Source organism: Eleutherodactylus coqui, chromosome 5 (genome assembly GCF_035609145.1).
Source record: "Eleutherodactylus coqui strain aEleCoq1 chromosome 5, aEleCoq1.hap1, whole genome shotgun sequence".
NCBI classification, from domain to species: domain Eukaryota; kingdom Metazoa; phylum Chordata; class Amphibia; order Anura; family Eleutherodactylidae; genus Eleutherodactylus; species Eleutherodactylus coqui.
The window spans coordinates 38,248,774-38,258,132 of record NC_089841.1 but is presented as its reverse complement, the minus strand read 5'-3'; the positions used below and the strand labels follow the sequence as shown (position 1 = coordinate 38,258,132).

The 9,359-nt window shown below is 42.3% G+C and overlaps 1 pseudogene; it reads right to left on the bottom strand.

The window, feature by feature from the left end:
• LOC136628741 (zinc finger protein 850-like) overlaps positions 1 to 9,359 on the bottom strand; it is a 79,587-nt pseudogene that overhangs the window by 50,049 nt on the left and 20,179 nt on the right.

Genomic DNA, 9,359 nt, shown 5'->3' with positions numbered 1-9,359 from the left:
TCTTTGTTTTTCAGAGACAGGGCTTATATTTAAAACATTTCAGGGGTGCCGGCAGCAGGATCCACCACCGCAACTGTCATATGTGACAGCTGTGGTAGGGAATCCTTTATTCCCCCCAGGGGTTAAGAATACCTGTACTGCATCTGTCACAAATGTGGCAGGTGCAGCAGGGAATTCTTTTTCCTGGCGGGGATGCAGAAAACATCTGACGAACGTGGCAAATGTGTTCTGCATCCCCGCGGGACATGGCAGCAGCGGAGAGGTAAGTTTTTTTTCACTTTTTTTTTTAACACTAGAATCTTTCTTTTTCAGGGAAGGGCTTATATGCAAAGCCCATCCCTGAAAAAGAATGCAGGGGTGCCGGCAGACCATTGTTTTCCCCACATGTGGGGAAATTTTTACCGAGCACCCGATGGTACTCATGTCGAGTAACGAGTATTTCGAGTAGGCTAATGCTCGAACGAGCTTCAAGCTCTGACGAACATGCTCGCTCATCTCTAGTTTTTAACTTTTAAAGCCATCATTCTAGTAGCCATCACTACAGGCCGTAGAGTTAGTGAAGTCCAGTCTTTGTCAGTCTAACAAGCTTTCTGCAGAGTCACGGGAAATAAGATCATGTTCAAATTAGACCCCTCTTACCAGAGGTGATATGTCAGTTTTACAGATCCCAGGATATAGTAGTCCCTTCATTCTGTGATAATCCAAGGAATGATAATGAGCAATCCTTCTATTGCTTCGATGTCAGAAGGTCGGTTTTACAGTATATCAATGCCACAAAACAGTGGAGGATAAGAATTTCTTTCTTAAGTTCCAGGGTGGTAACAAAGGTAAGAAAGCGGCAAAAAGCTCTATATCAAGGTGGATCCGTTCAGCCATAACGGAGGCTTACAAAGCTCTTTACAAACCAGCGGCAGAGGTGCTCAAGGCCCACTCCACTAAGGCAATGTCCGTTACTTGCGCAGAGCAGGCCTCTGCATCCATAGACTGAATATGCAGGGTTGCGGTGGGGAAAAGGCGACATACCTTTATTACACATTATAAGTTGAATGTTCAGGCACATGAGGACTTAGCCTTTAAACGCAAAGTCCTGTCTGCGGTAGTCCCGCCCTAATTTTGTTTCTATGGTATGTCTCAGCTGGTGCTGTCATGGAGATGATAGGGAAAGTTAGATTAGACTTTTTTTTAGAAAGTCTCCACGACAGCACCCATATATTCCCTCCCATATTTCTTTTTTTCACCTTTTCATTGCTAATTAAAGACAGTTATTTTGTTTCAACTTAGGCTCTACTGCCTAGTGGTTCATTGAAATTACTGAGAAAGGTGGGCAGCATTAAACCTCTCTGAATGCTGCATATCAGGGACAGATCATCTCAGCTGGTGTTGAGACTTCCCGAAAAAAGGATTACCGGTAAGTCTAATATAACTTTTTTTCATTGACTTCTACATTGAAATGAGTTTAAAATAAAATGGCTACTTCCCTGCGTGAGTTATTTGATGTCTGACAAGTTGTGATTTCAGCCTAAAACATTTCCCACATTCTGAACATGAAAATGGCTTCTCTCCTGTGTGAATTCTTTGATGTATGACAAGTTTCCATTTATATTCAAAACATTTCTAACATTCTGTACATGAAAATGGCTTCTCTCCTGTGTGAACTTTCTGATGTATGACAAGTTGTCGTTTCAGTCTAAAACATTTCCCACATTCTGAACATGAAAATGGCTTCTCTCCTGTGTGAACTTTCTGATGTATGACAAGTTTTGATTCAATATCAAAACATTTCTCACATTCTGAACATGAAAATGGCTTCTCTCCTGTGTGAATTTTCTGATGTCTGACAAGTTCTGGTTTCTCTCTAAAACATTTTCCACATTCTGAACATGGAAATGGCTTCACTCCTGTGTGATCTCTCTGATGTCTGACAAGTTTTTTTTTCTCTCTAAAACATTTCCCACATTCTGAACAGGAAAATGGCTTCTCCCCTGTGTGAGTTCTCTGATGTAGGACAAGTTGTGATTTCAGTCTAAAACATTTCCCACATTCTGAACAGGAAAATGACTTCTCTCCTGTGTGAATTTTCTGATGTCTGACAAGTTCTGGTTTCTCTCTAAAACATTTTCCACATTCTGAACATGAAAATGGCTTCTCCCCTGAGTGAATTCTTTGATGTATGACAAGTTTTGAATTATCTCTAAAACATTTCCCACATTCTGAACATGAAAATGGCTTCTCTCCTGAATGAATTTTCAGATGTCTGACAAGTTCTGGCCTCAATCTAAAACATTTCCCACATTCTGAACATGAAAATGGCTTCTCTCCTGTGTGAATTTTCTGATGTCTGAGAAGTGTGGGTTTATCTCCATAACATTTCCCACATTCTGAACATGAAAATGGTTTCTCTCCTGTGTGACTTCTCTGATGTCTGACAAGTGCTGGTTTATCTTTAAAACATTTCCCACATTCTGAACATGAAAATGGCTTGTCTCCTGTGTGACTTCTCTGGTGTCTGAGAAGATTCGATTTAATTTTGAAACATTTCTCACATTCTGAACATGAAAATAGCTTCTCTCGTGTGTGACTTCTCTGATGTTTGACATATTCTGGTTTGTCTCTAAAACATTTTCCACATTCTGAACATGAAAATGGCTTTTCTCCTGTGTGAATTTTCTGATGTCTGAGAAGTGAGGGTTTTTCTCCATAACATTTTCCACATTCTGAACATAGAAATGTCTTCCTCCCCATGTGAGCTCTTTCATGTTCTCCTCGTTTAGGATTTTTCTTCTGAATATCAGTCTGTGATGGACCAGATGATGGCTGTTTGCTGTGAAGGGCTAAGGGGATATCTGGGATAATTGCAGGTTCTTCATATGTATCTTGTGTGATACCACAATCCTCTGCTTTACAATCTACAAATATCAGATGTCCCTCTGACCTCTCGATGCAGTCATCTGCCAAGAATTAAGCAGATTTTACCATTTTTTAATTGAAATAACCTTAAAATTGTAAAGATATTTTTAACATTTTTCTATATAAACATTTCATTGTAAACTACAAGTCAGATAGTATTTATTAACTAAGACAGTGGTGGAAAAACATCGTAATTTAACAGTAGACCTCACAGTGAGGAGCAGTAAATCATGATGTTTGGCCATAAATTGTTCTGCAGTTTTCCCCTTCTGTGGTTAAGCTTCTATCTTCATAGGTCCATGAATCAGTGAACCTTTCACCACTATTCTACTAAATGCTCAGTGGAGAATCATAATAATTAGTTTGAGTCAATGCTATTAGGTGGTGTCCATCTCACACACTCACTGACACCTACATGCCCTTTATCATTCAGGATAAAAGTGAGAAGTAATTTTATTTATTTGAAGTTAATACAAAATAGGATGAAAAGGAAAACTGAATAACTTATTACAATCTGTGTTTCTGGAATTGCTCAAAAACATCTGCATAAACAACAGCTCTAAAAATGTTAGGTGATAATCTGTCCTAAGTAACTAATTGTGTCCATCATCAATCATATGGGGCCTCTGGGTATCTAAAAAAAGAGCATTCAAAAGACTTTACAGCACCATCCTCCATAAATCTCAGATTTCTGTCCCTGGTAGATCACCAAGCTCAAAGTACATAAAAGGATGATTTTTGCCTTACGGTAAAATCCCTTTCTTGTAGCATTCATTGTGGACACAGGACCATGGATGCAGGCATAACACTAAGAATAAGAAAATGTTGGCTGTTCCTATGCAGGTCATACCCAGACTACAGGCACTTAGTTAAATATTCTGTATGCCAGCAGTAGAAGCGCATGCTTCAAAGAAACCAATGTCAGAAGACAAAAGTATAGAATAAACCCAAGAATATGCAACAAATGGGAAGGGCATAATAGCATGAGAAGAAAAATGGTAGGATGCGTGGTCCCTCAATAAAGACTACAAGAAAGGATTTTACAGTAAAACAAAAAGCCTTTTTTCTCAATGGTTTCATCAGGGGACACAAGATTATGGAATGCATCCATTAGGAAAGTGAGGTCCCAAAGGATTGTAAGAAGTGTTTACAGAGAAACTGTATGTGCATCGTCTTGGAGAAATGTTTTGACATAGGACTCAGAGACTAAAGGCTATTATAAAAAAAAAAGGGAAAAGGTGGAAAACCTATTTAATAGAAATGAGGTCTAATTTTGCATTCAAGCCAGACTGGAAGAAAGACAAGATCAGAAAAAGAGAAAACCCTATGGGGGAACACGGTCTCTCTCTCCTCACACCCCTGAAGATAAGGGTGGTAAATCAAGGATAAAGACTGTTTCCTTGCCTTGAGAAAACCTTGTCTGAATGACCGTGTCAGGTAACAAATGAGGACCTGTTTTGACAAACAATGGTTTGGCTTTGGGCTAGATCTAGAGGCAGCACCTGGGAGAACACCAGTTTTCACACTTTACCTGTTCAACTGGGTCTTCACTGTGAGGTCCCCAAGCCATTACCTACAGAAGTAGTGTTAGTTGTGTGGCATCTGATGCTATAGAAGATCTTGGGGTGTGAACACAGATATAACTAGTAGATAAGCAGAGATCAGGGCAGGCAATATGTACTGAACTTCACTATGGAGACCAGACAAGACGTCAAGACTTGCAGAAGAGGTTCAATATGCTGAACAGTCTTGGTTAGGGCAGGCAGCGGTTAGCGTAGTCCAATAAACATATCCAAGATCAGGAATGGAAGAGTCAGGAAATCATAAAATCACACTAATAATTTGCAACAGGCTTCCACATGTGGAGGAACAAAATTACTTAGGCATCCTATGTAGGAGGGATGCATAATGTAGCTAGGGCCGACAGGTGTTTGGTCCAGGGGTGGTTTAGCAGAGCCTGCTCTGGCCCTTTAAGAATGCTGCTGTCCTAAGGGTTTAGATAGTGCAGCCTATCTGGATGGAGCCCTGAGCATAGAAGATTGGCACCTGAGCAATTAAGTCGCTCCCCAATAGGAAATCACCAGGCGTGGATGGGCTTCCTGGGAAGTGGTATAAAAAGAATGTGGAGAAGGTCGTAGCTAGCCGGCGGCGGGAGCAGACGCAACATCCAGTGCTCCTGGCCGTGCGAAAGAAAAAGTGGACTCTGACCCATTTTGAGGGCTCCCACGGGGCCAAAAACAGCAACGTGGGCTCTACCGAACCCGAAGCTTCAAAATGAGACCCTCCGCGGGTCTCTAGCCGGCACCGTGATTTCGCGGCCTCCAAGATCAGGCACATTCCCGGGCTAAATTTGTGAGACGCAGCCGACTAGAAGTGGAGGTCGGCCGCGAATAACGGCAGCAGACCCCTTCTAGGAGACACCGGAGGCGTTCAGGAGGTTGCCGGTAAGAGAGGGCAGACGGAGAGGAGCAGAAGAAGCGGGCCCCACGCGGGGGCTGCAGGAGCGGGTGGAGGACTCCCCACACACCTCAGGTAATCTTCGCTGTTCTCGAGCCCCGGACCGGCAGCACCACCTGTGGCTGGCAATGGGAAAAAGACTCCCCCAAACCGCGCTATTTAAGGGACTTAATACCCTAATTTTTCAGGAGAGACTCCTTTACTCCTCTCCTCCATCAACTACAGCAGGGTGCTAACCCACAGTGTACCCAGATAAACCTTAAAGCCACACACCTCCCGCGATTCACAGGGGACACTCTTTCTGCAATTAATGAAAGACTATACCACCAATATACGCCAGTGTAGGCAAGTTATCCTTTAACCAGTAGGCACGTTTTCGGAGGGTCTATGACACTATATTGACCCCCGACCATTAGGTGGAATGTGACATCACCAAGCTGCAAGTTACCAATATGCGAAATACCAAATCCTTTCCAGTACAAGAGGCCTTTAACATGCCAAAATACGGGAAATATAACAAAACAACCCCACAACGTGCGCTACCCAAACCAATACCAAAAATCTTCCACCCCTCACAAACCGTGGAGATGGAGACCCAGGATCAAGACCATGCATCTACATCACAAAATAACAATCAGGCCCCACCAAACCCACCCCAAGATAATCCGCGATTCTCAAGCCAAGAGATCAAAGATTTACACGAGAACATACAACAACTATTCAAAAAAGAGTTGCTGGGGACTATCTCTGAATTCTCAAAACAAACTCAAGAATTAGGTCAGAGTTGACGAGATTGAGAACAAAACAGACAAAATCATAGAAGCGATCGACCTAGATAGAAACCTCATCAGAGAGAACCAGGAAAAAAATTGAACAACTAGAACTAAAACTAGAAGACCAAGAGAACAGATCCAGAAGGGCAAATGTTCGCATAAGGGGATTACCTGAGCACTTTACATCACTGAAAGAAACTGCATTAAATATTTTCCAAGCCATACTTCCGCAAGCAGACCCAAATCTCTTTAGAATGGACCGTATCCGTAAAGCCCTTAACAAACCCCGCAACCCGAATCAATCACGGGACATCATCCTAAAATTTCACTATCCAGAAGCACAAGACATGATCCTGGCAGCAGCCAGAAATTTGTTCCCAATCCCAGGAACTGAACACGGAGTGCAACTGCTTGCGGACCTAGCGCCATCTACCCTTGAGCGCAGACGACGACTATGCCCCGTTACTCTGGCATTACAAAAAGCCCAATTGCCCTAGAGATGGGGCTTCGCATTTATGCTATCCTTAAAGATTGAAGATCAAGTACATACCATTCGCACACTGGAGGAAGTACAAGAAATACTACAAGCAGCAAATATCCCACTGGAAGATCCCACAACATCAAGACTACAACCTGAAACTTCTCAACGCCCAGAAAGACTCTGGGAAAACAGATGTCGAAGACCCAGTACCAGATCTACACAAGATCCAGGAATATAGACGCTTTGATTCCTCCGGCTTCACTATGGAGCAGTGATACACAATCTCCGTACAGCCTTAATGGAAAAGACTGACTCCTAGTGGATGCTCTGAGTCTTCCTTCTACCAAAAGATAGTCTAATTAGTTTGTTAGCGATAGAATTAGAGGGTTTACGTTAATTTTGAGCTGCAAAATAAGCGGCCTGTAGGTCGCAACCTGTTCCCCAACAATGTCACTATTCCCACCACGGATAACATGTTGCCCAACTGGTATATGCGATTCAGGATGGTCCCCGATACGGACCCCTATCGCTTTTTTGTTATATTACTGATGCTTTTGTCATTTATAAAAGTTATTAGTCAAATGTTTTTAATAGTTAAGATGTTACAGGGTACCACTACCATTCACCGTTTTGTAGTAGATCTCACTAGAATTCTAAATCACACCACATCCCTAAAAAACACACCTAAAATCCTATGCGCCCACATCAGCTCGATTATTCCGTTAAATAACCATGTGTAGAGTACTAAGCCACAACGTCCGAGGTCTCAACTCCCCAAGTAAACGCCAAAAGGCCTTTTTAGACTACGAAAGGCACAAGCCAGATATAATAAACATTCAAGAATCCCAGATATTTAACCCACTATCATGCGCGACAAAGTACCAAAAGCAGAGGTGTCTCCACTTTCATCCGCAACTCCCTTCCATTTAAACTAAAGGAATCTGTAATAGATAACCAAGGCAGATACCTAATCCTCATAGGAGAACTATATAATGATAAACTCTGCATTGTTAATACGTACGTGCCAAACAATAACCCAATCGATTTCTTCCTATCAATCTGCGATACTCTTATCCATCTAGAATACACCAGATTAATATGGAGTGGTGACTTTAAGGTCACTATCGACCCCAAAATCGACTCCACGTCTCAGACACCACCCCCAAGAGAGAAAAGACTGAGATGCAAACTCAAGGAAACTTTCCAAATGCTAACCCTATCAGATACATGGAGAGAATTTAACTTTATCTCCATTGACTCCCTTATTCCACAATCCTGACTTCCCACCCGGGTTAGTAGAGACCCAACTTACGTGGTGGAAAGCAAACAACCTGACATCCTTATACGACTTCTTGATCCACGGTAAATTGAGGTCGATGGCTACCTTTAACAACCATCATAATCCACCACCCCAAGAATGGTGGAGAAAACTACAAGTCTTCCACTTCTGGTCCTCAAAATTATGCCCATAAACAAAAGTAGAACTGAATCTTTATCAGCTATTGCTAACCAACAGAATCACAGAAAAAAAACTCCAAATAAACTAGATATAACAGAAAAAATAAATAAAAAGGGGGGAGAGAAAAAGTGAACAAGAACCCCTATACCACCCCCTCCCCCCAACCACCTGACGCAACTCTTAAAGGGAGTTAAAGATAAAATATAACGTTTTAGCCAAGCATTATGTGTCCAAAAGGAATGCACGTATATACATGGGTGAGGATTACTCTGTCCCGGTATCTATGCAATGTACCACATTATTGAATTCGGCACCTGCGATGCCAGTTGTCTGTGTTTATATTGGGAACTATCTTTTGGCTACACAAAAATTCCATTAGAAAAAAATAGAGGACCCACGCTGCCACTTTTATGGTCTGACTGATGATTTATGCATGTCACAGCCATGCCATCTTCTGTCTGGATGTGAAATGGATGCCCCATAATGGCTACTTGTCAACAGCAGCAGAAAGATTGTTCCAGAATGTTGATAGACGGACGACTTATGGAGGTGTCCAGTGACCCCTAACCATAAGATGAAGAAACACTACCCCGTGCTCAAACGATTAGTATCTGTTGTTAGGATGAGTCAGCAGGCTGGGAGGAAGGAGCATCCCTGGAGAATCCAGAGGAGAGTAGAGCCACCACAACAGAGATCACCACACCTGAGCAGGGAGGTGATTGTGGAAGTCAAAAGACAAGAGAGACCAGTCCTAACTGTATTGAATGACCCTCTGATAGGACCTGGCATGGAATTGGGCAAAGGGAACCACTTCCATTGTGCCCACTATATTGGCCAGGATCCTCATACAAAAGCAAAGCAGATGACAAGGATCCAGCCTCAAGGAATGAACTCTGGACTGAAGAGCATGTCTCTTGTCCACTAGGAGAAGGACACAAACTGATGACATGTGGAACAGCCTCAACAAAACAGATTGCACTAGGAAGGAACGAGGCAGGACTTTCATTTGCTGACAATCAAAATGAGTTTCTCCATGGTGATCCATAGAATCTACAGATTCCTCAAGGGTGGTTTCATGAAGATGTCATAAAGCTTTGGGATGACCACAACTCCTTTGAACCGCAGAATCACCATGTTGGTGAGGACATATTACTAATATATTTATATAATATACTGTGGGAGTGCAGTATCAAAATGGTCTGGAAAGGGTGCTAGACCGAGCCATTCTGCTACCTGCAAAATCCAACCAGACAGATGACTTTTGGCAGACAGTCTTATATCA